The sequence below is a fragment of the Dermacentor variabilis genome, chromosome 7, assembly GCF_050947875.1.
Source record: "Dermacentor variabilis isolate Ectoservices chromosome 7, ASM5094787v1, whole genome shotgun sequence".
Lineage (NCBI taxonomy): Eukaryota > Metazoa > Arthropoda > Arachnida > Ixodida > Ixodidae > Dermacentor > Dermacentor variabilis.
In genome coordinates, this window is record NC_134574.1 from 173,303,585 (window position 1) to 173,318,964 (window position 15,380).

Below are 15,380 nucleotides of genomic sequence, written 5' to 3' on the forward strand. Positions count from 1 at the left end.
TTGCTCACCACCTCCCTCAATGCTTTTAGATTTCGGGCCCAATTTCTTTATTAACATAATTGGAATACCATCGGGGCCTGCCGATGTGCTACTTGGTACCCTCTTCTCCGCCCTTTCCCACTCTTTTTGTCCAAGCGAAAGCAGTGGGTTGACCGGGCTATCCCTCTCCGACGTACTGCATGTACCATTTGTCTGTTTTGTAAATTTTTCCCTCATCATGGTTCCTATATGCTCCATTGCCGCCTCTCCTTCTAACAGAGTACCTTGAGCTGTTACTATATACCTCTGCTCTAGGCTTGTCCTATTACCCAAGGAGTTCAGATGTTGCCAGAATTTTCTAGCTGCCTGTTTATCTTTTTTATTGCTTATTTTTGACAGCCATTGGGACCCTTTTGTCTTGATTTTCTCGTTGATCAAATAAGATGCTTCCCTTTTGCATTTTATGTAGTTTACCCGTTTCCTCGCTACTTCTGCTTCAGGTTCTCCCTTACTTTTGGAATAAATGTGTTCCCTGGAGGCTTCCTGACGTTTCTTTATGGCCTTCTTAACCTCTTCATCCCACCAGCTCTTGAGTTTTCGTATCCCTTGCCTTGTTTTCCTGACTCGCGCCTTACCTAGCTCACGCTCAAATAGTCTCATTAACTTTGGGTAAGTCCAATCAGTTTCAGTACTCTCTCATATTTCCTCTTCAATTTGTTTGGCCGCTATTTCCACTTCGTCTTCTGAGTAAAAAATCACATCTGGCGTTTCCTCGCGCGTCGTTCGTGCTTTAGTTTCCCTCTTAAAACTCAACTTGATACGTTTGTGGTCGCTACCTATACTTCTGGAGCCCTGTTCATCTATAATCATGGCTCCTAATCTATCGTACATCCTATGTGACATCAACGCATAATCTATTGTCGAGTGTCGACCCCCTACCTCCCATGTTATGATCCCGTCACACTTTTCAGTAGAGTTACAGACAACTAAGTTAAGCCTCTCACACATATCCAGCAGCATGTTACCTGTGGAGTCTGTGTACCCATCCATATCTTCAACATGCGCATTCATGTCTCCTAATACAATTACTTCACATCCTTTTCCTAGCTCATTGATGTCCGCTGCTATACAGTCCAACATTTTTTTGTTTTCCTCTTTAGCATTTGATCCTGTCCAAAGGTATACAAAGCCCAGAAGTGTTTTCGCCCCTGCTACTTTTCCTTCTAGCCATAAATGCTCCTTGCATTCCTGTTTGACCCTTTGCCAATTTGTATTTTTATGAATGAATGCTCCAATTCCCCCACCCTTTCTGCTACCCTGCACTCTGTTGCAGTATTCCCATGCATAATCAGGGTTACAGGGCGGTTGTTCCATGTCCCTAAGATGTGTCTCTACAAACCCATAAACATTAAGTTCTCCTGCCTTAGTTGTTCTTCGATTTCCTCCCATTTTAGCCTGTTTCTGCCACCTTGCATGTTAATGAACCCTATGTCTGACTTAATTTGGCTCTTGCGCTTATTCCTGTCACCTCTCCTACAGTACCGATGTTCGCGTGTTTGTGGCTCCTGCCTCGAATCGTCCACGCCTACACTGCTTCTTTCAGGGCTCTGGGTCCCCCTAAAAAAGCTGTTGCCTGCGACCCATCCTGCCCCCTATCCTTTTGCCAGTGGCACCACTCTAGTGAATACCATCCTGCACAAAAGGTCGGAAACCGGTTCCGTACACGTCCCTGTGGACCTCCATCACGCTGTACCCGAGTCGTCCGCTCAGACTCCTAATGACCCGATTGGCCTCAACCACCCTCCTTTCTACCTGGTAAGCCTGGCCCTGGACCTCTGGGATAGTGCATATGGTCACATGCACCCTCCCGGAGGCCTCTCTAAGCTTACTCAGCCCAGTCTCAATGTGCCTCTCAAGGTCCTGGCTTCTCCGCTTAAGCACGTCATTGAGCCCAGAATGCATAATGACCAAGCTGTCGCTCTCCGTGCTGACCCCAATTACTTCCCGCGCCTTGGTCATTGCTTCCGCCATACCCTTGCCCGCTTGCACCTCCACCTGTACTCGCCCGTCCGCCTTCACTCTCGCCATCAAGCCCTGTTCGGACCTCCCCACATTGGAGTCCCCTATCACCAGGACCCTTCTACGTGCAACCCGTTCGACTGCAGCCTGTGCCTGCTGCCCCGCCCTTTGCGCCCGCTGGCGCCCCTGTGGCTGCAGCGTCGCCTCACTCGGGGCGCGTTGTGCAGCTTCACTATAACTACGCCGTTTCACCGGCGGCGAGCTGACGACGGCTTGCTTTGGCTCCCTGCCTCCCACTTCGCCTGTAGGGTCTACCCTACTTTCCGAGTTTTTGCCAACACTTTGTTGTCCTGACCCAACCTTCTCCGCTGCCCGCGTCTCCAGCGCGTCGAGCCGCCTTTCCAGTTCGGCGCTCCTTTCTTTTTCTGCCTCAAGCTCGGCCACGGTCCTTACTAACTGCGCGGCCTGGGCCGCCTCCACCTTGACAAAATTGTCAACTTTCGCCTGCAGTGCTACCCGCTTCTCCTGTTCCTCCCTCAGTTCTGCCTTAAGCTCGTCGAACTTAGCCGCCCAATTCCCTTCCAGTTTTTGGACGGCTTCCCTGACGCCCTCGCACGACCTGCACGTGAAGATAGACCCCTCCGCGTCTGCTAAATTCTGGAACTTAGTTTCGTCGAGGAAGCACCATCGCAGGCACTCGTCGCACTGCACTTGCTCACCGTCCCCCGCGGCCTTCGCGTTCTTCGATTTCATCGCTAGGCCTACGTCCCGAGGCCCAACGAGGAACTTCGCCAAATCACTCAAGCAAAGCCGACCTCGACCGCTATCCCAAACTAAAATAAAGAATTGTCACTCCCTACCCCATGCAAGAATCTGAGGAGCTAGCTGAAATAATTAACGAAGCCTATCAATAGGTCCCTCCTACCAACTAGGCCTAACGGGGGAGCCGCCAGACCTAGACAAAGCCGGTGCGTTTGCTACTCTTACCAAGAATTCAAAATTTGCGCCCCTACTCCATGCAACAGAAAATACTTCAAAACACTAGCTAATAAAGATAAAAAGGTACTTAGCTACGAACGAAGTCGCTGAAGCCTCGACCACAGGAGCGTCCGTACCGCCGTCCGCACCGTCCGCCAAAACATACAGCCGTCCACTAGGGTCGGTTGCGAGCGTCAGTTGCGGCGGCTGCTCCAAACTTGAATCACGTTCTCTTGCCTCTGAGGCTTTAGTGGCGTCTGTGGTGCTAAAACTGGTGCTAAAGAGCGCCCTCTGCCCTGTACTGGGTAGTACCAAGCTCGGTCATCTGCTTCGGAAAGCACGTTTACAATATGGACCCGCCACTTTCGGTTTTGTTGTACAACGGCTTGCAGCGAATATCGGGCGCAGAAGATTGTTTCAGGGGTGGCACGCTGCGTAAAGGCAATAAATTATGCAACGCCGAATACGTGTACGCTGTTCAAGAAATAAGCGGCGAAGTTTTAGCGCGGTGTCAATCGCAAGTGAAGCGAGTCGCGTACGAAGCTAAACTTCAGGTATTGTTTGCACGCTGCTAGATTCAGGAGCACAAACACGAAGAAATGCTTGCTATAAACAAATTCACAGCTGCGATAAGCAGACATCATGTGTACGGAACTGCTCGAGCTCACGACGGTACGCGCCGTGACGGCAGTGGTCTTTCGACATGCCGCGAAACGGCGGGCCTCCTGCAATCTTTGTTGACTGCACGCCGCTAGACAAGTAGTTATGCCTGTACTGTAGTAAGGCCATCTGTCCCATTAACAACTGATAAATAACTGATGCACTGCACATGAGTTAACAGTAACGTACAGTCACAATCTTTTTGAGCGTGAACACGGGAGCGCGTGGCTTCACCGAAGTTTAGTGGCGCCTCACAATTTCTGTGCGCATGCGCGGCAAGAGTAGCGTCCCTTCGCGCGCATCACGTCATCGGAGCGCTCGCTTGTCGTCAGCTGGCTGCTTTTTTGTTTCCTCGGCGATGACCGAATTATCACTGTAAGCGAAATCGAGATGTTTCCATTATAAATGGTGTGTTCCTTATTCATAGCGTTACCCTAATTACCTGGAAATCGTTACCTACTTTTCTGCCGGGTTTTTGTAGGCACACAATGCAGAAAACAGGCTAACAAACGCAAACGTCAGAACTTTCATTTTGTCCATTTTTCACAAAATAATGAAAGACTCGGAAAAGTAACAGCTGCAACCTGGAATTAATCGCTGTTTCACTTTGCTTAATATTTTGTCATATTCCCTTTTGCAGCGACAACTGCCGCCATTCTAGACGGTAGGGAAGAGTACAGGGCAGGAACAAAGTTACTTGCTCTAAGATGCTCCCACTCTTGGGAAACAGCTACCCACAGCTCGTCCGCAGTTGCCGAATGAATAGGGTGTCGCACCATGGCTGCTTTTATGCGGCCCCATACGTTTTCACAGATGTTCATGTCAGCGCCCTTGGCCGGCCAGGAGAGCAGATGGACCCCACGAGTTTGTAGGTGCTCTTTCACAATTTTCGCGGTGTGCACCGGCGCAAGGTCATGCTGGAACACAAAATCAGCATCAGGGAAAGTGGCGTGGGCGTAAGGAAGGAGCACGTTGTCCAAGATTTCGCTGCAATAGCGCTGCGAAGTAAGAGTGCCCTCGATGCGGCATAGAGGCCCGAGACCATGTCTTGACACCGCGCCCCACACGTTCACGCAGGTGCGTCCGCTCGCCGCGACTCCCTGCAGATTGGCTGGCTCGTAACTGCATGGAAATTGTATTAAATTCAGTTCTTCACACAAAATAAAGTCCGTTAAGAAACATTTTCTTACCGTGTTCCTCTTGTGCGCCACAGCCGCACGCGTCGGTCTTGGCGTGTTGAAAAAGTCGACTCGTCCGAGAAGATCACTCGGCCCCAGTCATCGGAAGTTCACAAGGCGTGAGCTTCGGCAAATTGCAGGCGTGATACCAGGCGTGAGAGCGGGCTTCTGTGCAGCCACATAACTTCCCAATCCAGCGCTCCTGAGGCGTCGCCGTATGGTATAACAACGGAAGCGTCCACATCGAGCAGCTCCCGCACTTCCCCCGCCGACTGAAAGGGATTCTGCACTACCGCAGCTACCATAAGCGCATCTTCTTCATCTGTCGTTACCCTTGCCCGACGCCTATGTGGGGCGTCAGAAATGCGGCCTTCCTTCCTGAACGCTTGGATGATCCTATTGACAGTCGTCAGCGGCCTCTCCACCAATGCGCCGATGGAGCGCTGAGAATATCCCTTCAACGAAAGTTCTATTTTCCACCTCTCGTCTTCAGGAACACGGGCCATGCTGACGTTAAGCAGTTGCTCTGATCAATGCGGTAATGTGAACGAATATATGCCTTCCTCGAACACAGGGGTGGTCACTGTTACGCCCACCAGTATAATACGCATGCGTCGCAAAAGCTTAGCTACAGTCCAACAATGATCTTAGGAACGTTGGCAAAAGATAACACAGTTTCAAGTTTATTCATACGTCGTGCGGTATGTAATTTCAAGTTCAACATTGTTACCGCTCTTGAAGCGGTGCGCGTGTAGCAGACGACACGCGCGTGCTTGCGTGACGCAATGCGCGCGAAGGTAGAATTCTCACACGCAAGACGCACTGCGCATGCGCACTGCTTCTCGCTGCCGCCGCTAAACTGCGCTGGTAGTATGGAAAGCCTAGAGTTACTGTATGTGTACTTACGGTAGCATATACAGTAACTCTAGGAAAGCCACGCGCTCCCGTGTTCACCCTCAAAAAGATCGCGACTGTACGTGCGAATCGCGCTGCAGCGCGAGCTCGTACGCTGCTCGCTTGATGCAGCTTAATGACAGCGCTCGAACATCGATGTGCTGCAATCAGTACTACCTTGCTGCGTTGCCTCAACGTGCTGGCTTGAGGGCAAGGATGAGCACATTTAACTCTCTAACCTGTGTTGCTCGTAGTGGGGTAGTGAATTGTCCCCGAATCAGCCCGACCATCTGTGCTCATTTGCACACACCTGGTCACTTCACCACTTCGTACCGGTCGAATTGTTAATTGTCGCTGCGGCCGGGTCTCGAATCGTGAATCACTAGCCATGCCTGCTGCTATGTCGGTCTGCCGTCGGGACTTTAGGTGCAAAAGACCGAATTTTAGAACGCAGATATAATCAAGCAAGCTTCAAGACAGGCGAAACAGTCAGGATGGCGCGAAGTTTCGCTTACCCAGCGCGATGAACTGCAGCTATCCAGCGCGCCCGACGCTTCGCTTCGTGAGGACTTGAAGAAAACGGTAGAACCTGATGTTGGGATTCAGGCCTTCTTGTTCGTGGCAGCCCATGACGTAGAAGTAACGACGCGGTGACGCTTTTTCGAGGCTGAGCTAGGTCTCTCCGGATCGGCGTCGCCGATTCCTTCTGCTTCCAGCATTACGTCTCACGGAGAGTCCGTTTTCGTTAAACTATTGGCGGCGAGGAGTTACGGAGTCACCATCTATCGGAAGCGCCTCGCTGGCGTAGTATGAGGGATCACGCCGCGCTCCTCATAGGTTTTGCTGTCAGCGCTCACTGAAAACACCACGCGCGAGCTCTCCCGGACATTTCTGTTAGTACTTTCGAAACGAGAGAAGTTGTTTACTGTCTAAATAATAATCTTGGGCAAAGTGAAAGCACACAATCGTTTACAGACGCTATCTCTTTACCGAATACGTACAGTGAACGCCACTGCGCGCGGTCGCCGCGATGGAGTCTCCCGAACCGGCTTCTTGCGTGAAAGGTAGGTAAACGCTGAGAGCAAACTATGTGAAATATGTTCTTATAGTGGGCTGTCTGTATAAACAAATGGGGCCTAACAGAATGAAGCCCCAATGCAGCGCTCGCACGGGTTCGCAGTGACCGACTGCGCATCTGCATGCATGTCTGCGCGCAATGTTTTGCTTTCGCTGTGAGCGCGTTTTCGCACCGTGCCGTGAGCTTTAGGCCGCAGCATATGGGCATTTGACAGTACACTAGCAACCATTGTTGCGTGGATGCTATCAGAATTGATCAAAAATAATTTCGTTATAGACTTCGACGCCTACGGCGACTGCGATGTGTGGTCGCGACGATTCAATCTTTTTTTGTCTTCTAAATTCTTGGACATTTCAATATTATTTCTCAAGTTGTGCCGCACTGTATGTTTATCGATCTTCCCGACGTGCAACTTCCCTCTGCTTCTTTTTCGTAATCCAGTGCATTAATTCATAACACAAACGTGACCATATGCCAGTATCTAGCATAGCGCAGTCCCGGCGCCGTAGCAGAAATATTCCTCGCGTCTGTGCTTGCTGCATACCTGAGTTGTAGCCGATGGCTGTCTGCCGGTTCTAAGTTTCGCCAGCCAAGGTTCACGCAGCTCCTTGCCCTGCGGCTACGTGTGAATAAGGCCGACACCATGCTCCGTTGCGTACGTCCGGCACTGCGGCACCGAGCAGTAGCCTACCATGCTGCACGCCTCCAAAGGCAGCCACTACCTATTATAGTACTTTCAAATGTTGTCAAGCAGGTATCCAAGGCGGTAAAGCCTCACCACTTAATCAGAACTGCGGCGCAAGTAAACTTTCGTTTTCAGCTCGTTTCGGCGCTTCCGAAGCAGCCGCGGTGTCCACGTGATCCCTCACGCCACGTCACGCCGACGGGGGTGCCAGCTTTTCCAATGGTGGAGCTCGCCCCCCACACCTGGGACATCGCCAGCCGTTTGTGCGCAGGCGCAAGTAAGGGCGGGCGCGAGAGAGAAAATCTGGGGGCTTTTGCACCTTGAATGTATGACTGCCTAGGCACTACGGAGGAGGTTTCCTAGCGCGTGTTGTAGGCGTTTGTCCCTAGGCGCCCGGCATTGCGGAGTGCTGTCGACTTTGTTTACGCTCAGCCGCTGGCTGCCCGCGCGGTGAGGCAGTGGGCGCGTAGGCCCCTTGGTGATCGCTGTGTGTGAAGGGGCAATGTTCCGACTGGTGTTGTAAAACTCGCGAGTCGCTTTTTTGGACGATAGATTGGATTTTTTACAAGCACTGCTCCAGGAGGGCACATGTAACCGGCAAACGGAGGCCTCAGGAGAGGTTACACCCGAGGTTATAATAAAGCAGGTGGCGCAGGATCTCCAGGGCACCCGGGTAGCGGGGGGATCAAAGCTGGAAGCAGAGCGGCCCGTGGGTTGGGACTGCGAAGGCCGAAGCGTGCCAGGGGGTGTTCGCATAATAAAACTGTCTGTCCGCGATAGTGGACAGCTGATCTTATACACCCCTGGCACGCGCAGGCAGCATGAACTCTTTGAGCTCTAGCTCCGGCTCGTCCAACTGGCTGATGAGGCTGCTGGGACTCAAGACCTCCTAGCCTGCATTTGAAGTGGCAGCACGTACCCGCCCCCTGACCTGCATGTCGGGGGTGGTTAGATCACCTTATCCGTTGGACAATAAAGTTTATTCTATCTATCTATCTAGACGCTGCCTCAATGATCGCCACTGGGAGCACGCCAAAAACGCAAAACACAAGTGCAGGGAAGTGAAGGCTATAGCGGATGCGCTGCAAGAGTGAGAAAGATCTCTTTCTTACGTACATTGTACATACGCACACAGATCGTACGTACATATGCCTGCGAACACATCAAACGGCTGTTCCATGGTCGCACGTAGGACTGGTTGACATTCGCACTGTTCAGCACCGTATGCCGGCTATCACAAAACGTTCGTTCCGTGAAGCTTCTCTTATCGTGGGAAGAAGGTACACCTCAGGCAGTCAGTTTATCTAAACACGGAGTTGACAAATTGACCAACGTTCTGCCTCCTCGCCGGCGCGCGGCGGTGATGCGAGGTCACCCGAAATTTGTGCAGTGAAGCACGACGATTCCTCAAGCCACAGCAAGAATATGTGTTAGTATACGTGTTTGCATAGACATAGAATATGTGTTTGCATAGGCTGCATACTTGCTGGTAAACTTCCTAGAGGAAGAAGTGCCTCGGAAGAATGCCTATAGCTGTGGTCTCTTCATTTTCCTGTGTCTCGGCCGTTTTTCGACATCAGAGGCTGTGCAAAGGGCACAACGTCATCCTCCGGGATGGGGGATAGGAATCCCAACCAAGCATTTGATCCTGGTCGTCCACCACTGGCTGCATCGAAGACAAGGGACCGCACTGGCCCTTCCACTATTGCCCTCGAATCTTCCGACAGCGCAACGGTTGAAGAAATGGAATCGGACAACGATTTCACACTTGCCGTGGGTCGCCGTTTGAAGAGAAAACTCAGGAGGACATCAACAGACAGTGAATCGTTGCCCAGGCAGGACACTGGTAAGCAATCATTCACTGTTGCCTACGTCCCTACCGCAGCTACCGACGATCTGAATGTCTTGAACAGGCAGAGCTTAACAGAGTACTTTGAGCGAATTGCGCCAGGCCAAGTCAGCGAGATCAGAATTAACGCACGGAGGAACATCCTCTCGGTTGACGTGAACAACAAGTCAATTCTGGATGTGCTAAAGGCTGCCACACTACTAGGAAACATCCCAGTGTGCTCCTTCTTTGCGTATGTATAAGGAACCTCAACTGGCGTTATCTCTGACGTGGACAAAGAAATCGCAGACACTAACCTCGGGAGGCTTTTGAATTCAACCGCACCAATAGTGCAGATTCACCGTTCAGTCAATCCCGGTGTAGTAAAATAGTCTTTGACTCTGAAACATTACCTGACTGCGTAAAAGTAGAATACGTAAGACACCGTGTGCGCCCTTACGTACCAAAACTGGTGCAGTGTCGGAAGTGTTTCAAAATAGGACACGTCAGCGCAGCTTGCAAGGGCGGCGTAACATGCCAACAGTGTGGAGGGGCCCATCATAATGATAGCTGCGATGCTACTGCCCTAGAATGTCCTAATTGCGCCGGTCCACATGAAGCGACATCAAAAGAGTGAAAGAAAATCAAGGACGAAATGTCAGTGCTTCGAAAGATGGAGCGGAACAACTCCACTCTGCTACATCAATATGCCACCGCAGACGCCGATCGTGACACAGACCACAGCAAGACAAGAGTATTTCCCGAATAGATGGACCATCGGCCACATGGCAAACTCCTCGCTTGCCAAGTTTGCTCCTGCGATCAAGATGCCGGCCCGACGTACCTTCTTCGGCAGCAGCACGTGGAACACATGCGCAGCATAAAACGACGATTCTGCCGACCGACTCTGCCATTGACTGGCCGTCGCTCCCATCCAAACAAACTGGCTTGAATGCGTCGGGTGATGTGTCTGCAAAGGTGGTTGAGAATGATAAGACAGAAAATGAAGATGTACGAAGTATGCTGAAACACCTGATAACTACGATGCAATCACTTCTCTGCGGACTACAGACGCCGGTTGCCAAGACTGTGCTACATGTTCTAGATGCTTTGGAACCGCTCCTTGTGGCTCTACAATAAGACATCACGGCGCTATCTTTTGAAAACCAATTACGAAGTTCTGCAATAATTCAGTGGAATGCCAGAGGCCTACGAGGCCACCTCGCAGACTTTTGGTAATGTATGTTCAAATATCAGTTTCCCGTGGCTGTAATATGTGAACCAAACATGACGTCCTTACTACACGTATCTGGATATGTGCCACTGTGGTGAAGGGATCACCACAATTTAAGCAAAGTGCTTACTTTTGTTCGCCAGAATTTAACGTGCCTTCATAAAGACATTCCTGCACACGCTTCTAACGAGTACGTTTGCATAATGCTGAAGTACAAGCGGCGCACATTTTCAGTAATTGGCGGATACTATATACCCCCAACATCAAGATAGACTGTTCATATTTGCTGTCCATATTGAATACTTGTCCGGGTCCCCACATAGTCATCAGCGACATTAATGCCCACCATCCCATGTGGGGCTCTGCTTCGACGAACGCCCGCGGTAGAAACTTGGCTGACTTCCTGCTTAGTCAAGGCTTGATGATGATCAATGATGGCTTGCCAACATACCTTCGAGGCTCTTACTACAGCAGTTGTCTTGACATTGCGTTTGTTTCAAAAAGCCTGCTGTCTGCTACACGATGGTGTACTTATCTTAACACCCATGGAAGTGACCATCTACTAATATATATACAGTTGAAATGGTTACATCCCCCAGCTCCGCACGCTGTGCATTCTATCGATTGGCCAACATTTTGAGAATCTGTGAACACTGCATGTCAAGCCATCCAAGCACCATCCAATACTGAAGATGTCATCGTGACAACATTACGCGACACAACAAAACACTCAGCGCACCTTCACCTAGATCACCTATTGATGACCAGTACGAGCGACTTCGCGCGATACGGCGTCGAGCAGAACGGAAACACAGAAGGACCAAATCACCATTAGACGTCACTGCATCACGCCGGGCTCAGCGTCACGTCCTGCACCACCTTGACAAGCTTGACAAACAACGCTGGAGATTCTGTCGCTCTCTGGATCCGAGAAAACCTCTCTCTAGAATTTGGAAAATTGTACGAAGCCTTCACTCGCCTCCACAACAGCTTCACCCATTCAGCGCTGTGGCCATACGGCAAGGCCGGCGTGAGGTTGAGGTCGCCGATGGCTTCTGCAAATTACTTGTGAGCTCCTCTAACGATATACCAACGCAATCACGACCGACTTTCCCACCATCTAGTGATCACCGTCTGGACACGCCTTTTACTATGCATGAGGTCGACGCTGCGATATCTACTTCCCGCCGGTCAACTTGTGCAGGACCACACGGAATTACATACTCCACGATTTGTCATCTTGGAGTAGAAGCTCGAGAAATTCTCCTGACGCTCTACAACTCTACGTGGGACACAGCAACTGTGCCTAATCACTGGAAGTGCAGTCGTCTTGTGGCTTTGCTAAAACTTGGGAAATGCCCACATGATCTCTCACATTATCAGCCTTGGCAAGCTGTGTCGGTAAAGTGATGGAGCGGATGGTACTGAGCAGACTGGAATGGCTACTCGAGAAAAGTGTCGGACTTCCTGATTTTATCAACGGATTCAGAAGAGGCCGATCATCCATTGACGGTGTGATCGACCTAGTATCCTCTGTTCAACAGGAAAAGAGACGCCGTCGTCTGGTATGCGCAACATTTCTGAATATCAAAGGTGCCTGCGACGTTTTCCACCATTCGATTCTTCAGGCGCTTGAGGATATTGGAGTTGGTGGCTGGATGTATGCATGGCTGCAGTTACCTCAGTGGCCGCACCATTTTCATGTCCACTTCGGATGGCGAGATTGACAAACATGACGATCGCAGGGGTGTTCCGCAGGGTGGTGTCCTTAGCCCAATATTGTTCAATATCATACTGGTGGGCCTTGCAGATGAGCTACCTGAAACAGCACGTATTAGTATGTACACGGATGATATCTGTATCTGGTCATCTGGGGTCACACGTCCAAAAGTGCGTGCAAGGCTTCAACATGCGGCTACCATAACAGCGAAGTACTTGTGCCGTAGAGGCCTGCAACTCTCAGCAACTAAGTGTGCAGTCATGGCATTCACGTGCGAATCAATGTCACATTATCCAATCGTTGTCGACGGAATGGCGCTCCCTTTAGTCACCCACCACAGATTTCTTGGTGTGATAATACACCGCAGTCTTTCTTGGACCAAACATGTTACTGTGCTTAGGGCTAAACTGACCAACTTCATACACATTCTTTGTGTAATATCAGGACTGAGATGGGGCCCCTCTGGGCGAAATTTGCTCCAAGTGAACCAGGCACTTTTTGTGGGCTACATACGCTACAGCATGCCTGTGTTATCAAACACGGAGTTATCTCGCATATGCATGCTGGAGAGCCTTCAGACACAAGCACTACGGATATGTCTTGGCTTGCCACGCTGCCCGTCAACTAAGGGCATAATAGCGGAAGCACGGGCTTGTCCAATCGACATATGCAGGTCTTGTGAACCTGTGCGAACCTATCTTCGCCTTCTAACCAGACACCCACACCATCCACTGTCAAGACTTCCAAGCACCAACCTTGACTGGGGCTTTTCTAAAGCTATCGCATGTCATGCAAGCATTATACCTGCAAGATTCCAGGCCACCGACATCCCTGCGACACCTCCATGGACATTTCCAAGACCACTACTGAGGCTTCAGATACCCGGAATTATGAAGAAATCTCACGTTTCCTCCATTGGCTTGAAACAGCTCACCCTGTCCCATATATTTACATTATATAGTGGGACTGTACAAGTATATACCGATGGTTCGGTCATGCCATCTGCCACAACGGCTGCATTTGTCATCCCACAACTTGGAATTACTTGACGATTTAGATTAGACCACAAATTGACATTTACGGCTGCGGAACTTGCAGGAATACGCGAGGCTGTCCGTTTTATGAGAACGCAGACACCTCATACATGGACGATATTGTGGGATGCCAAATCAGCGCTACAGGCGCTAAAATGCTTTTTAAAGAAAGGACCATACTACCTGCTCGTGCTGGAAATTGTCGAACTTCATCACAGTGTCGAGTTAAGTGGCCACGTGATCACCTTTCAATGGGTGCCTAGTCAGTGTAGTGTTTTTGGCAATGAACTCGCTGACAGTGAGGCAAGATCGGCCTCCTGTTACTCTGATGAAGTACGGCATGCCTACTCGCGACCTCGCACCAACTCCATGATCAAGGCACTCATGCAGGACCTTACAAAAGCTTACAGAGCCCACTATGACAACATTCACAGACGTCTACATATGACTGACCCAGACGGTAAATTCTGTTTGCCCCCAAAGCTTACACAGAGCAAAACATCATTGCTACACAGGATTCGGCTGGGCGTTGCTTTCACCCTTCGCTACGCGTGCCTCGTCGACCAATCGAACAGCCCCGATTGTGAACACTGCCAGACGCCTGAAACACTGCAACATGTACTGTGCGACTGCCCAGCATATATGCTGGTGCGAAGGACGTTAGAAAGTTTCTTAGCCAGCGTTGGCAGGCAACCACTGTCGGAGGAAGCTATCCTCGGCCCATGGCCTGACAGTGCAATTTCAATGCGTACAACAAAAGTATTGTTGAAGTTTCTGCAGGACACCAAGCTTGACGAGCGGCTCTAGCAAGACAACTGTCTCATGTACATAAGCACTCACCACTTCTCTTGTCATCATCCATCCCAGTACTTTCACTCCCCTTCCCTCTTCCCCAGTGCAGAGTAGCAGACTAGAGCGCACTAGCTCAGGCCGACCTCTGTCTTTCCCATCAATAAATTCTATTCAAATAAATTCCTAGTTCTTTTCCTCCACTGTGAATCAATGTTTTTTCTGTACAGATACCTCAACACTCTACCAGCCCATTTACTTTGTTCGATATTCCTCAGTCATTCTTCCTAATAAATTTTACTGCGAGCTTCCCTCACTTCAAAGCTTGTCCAGCACATATCACCCTGCACAGCTTCATTTGTTGTCTTCCTGTGAGCGCCCAATGCGAGGTGCCCCAATGACCTTTGGTTGCCATCAAGTCCTGAATGTACCCCGATTTCAAGCAAACAACCGCATTTCCAAAAGTAAGTCCTGGAACCATTAGACCTTTCCAAATACCCAGTGCACCTCGTACCTATTGTATCCCCATAGGAGCCCAATTGCGCGCAGCGTGGCGTGGTTTCGTGGTAAATGTAAACAAGAGTGGAGAACTGGCCTGACATGATGGCGGAGCAACGCCAACTTCCGGCATTAGTGGGAGGCAGACAAGTGTGGCCCTGCTGTTACAAGTGGAGTGTATTAGATTACTATAGTTACAAAGTATAATTTTGTTTATCAAGTCGATGTTCCTGCAATTCGTGTTTTCCAAATCGTTAAATGATTTCTGCTAGATAAGCTATGTATTTTTGTGATTTCTTGTTCAACTACTTTGGTATTCATCCAGCCAAACCGAACCCAATCGGATTGAAAACAAAACACGCCATTACATGTGATACGGAGTTTACAAGTTTATAAAGGTAGAAGATTGTTCAGAACATACCTATATGCTGTGTCCCTCCTTTAAAGATGTTATACAAAAAACTATTGCCGATACTGCATTAGGTCTTGCAGATGGTTTTTCTTTAGAAGCAGAAAACTTAGTGGCTCAGTAGCTATGGTGATGCACTGCTCAGCACGAAAAAAATCACAACTTTGATTCCGGCTGTTGCAGCTGCATTTCAGTGAGGGAAGGAATGCAAAAATGCTTGCATACCATGCATGTCATAGAACCCCAGGCGATCAAAATTAATCTGTAGCAACCCACTATGGCCTACTTTTTAAACTCAGTGTGTGGTTCTGGCATTAAACCCTACAATTCATTTAAGAAGTTCAATTTAAATAAAGCACATACTCAATAGCTAAAGGTTTACTGTTACATTTACTCG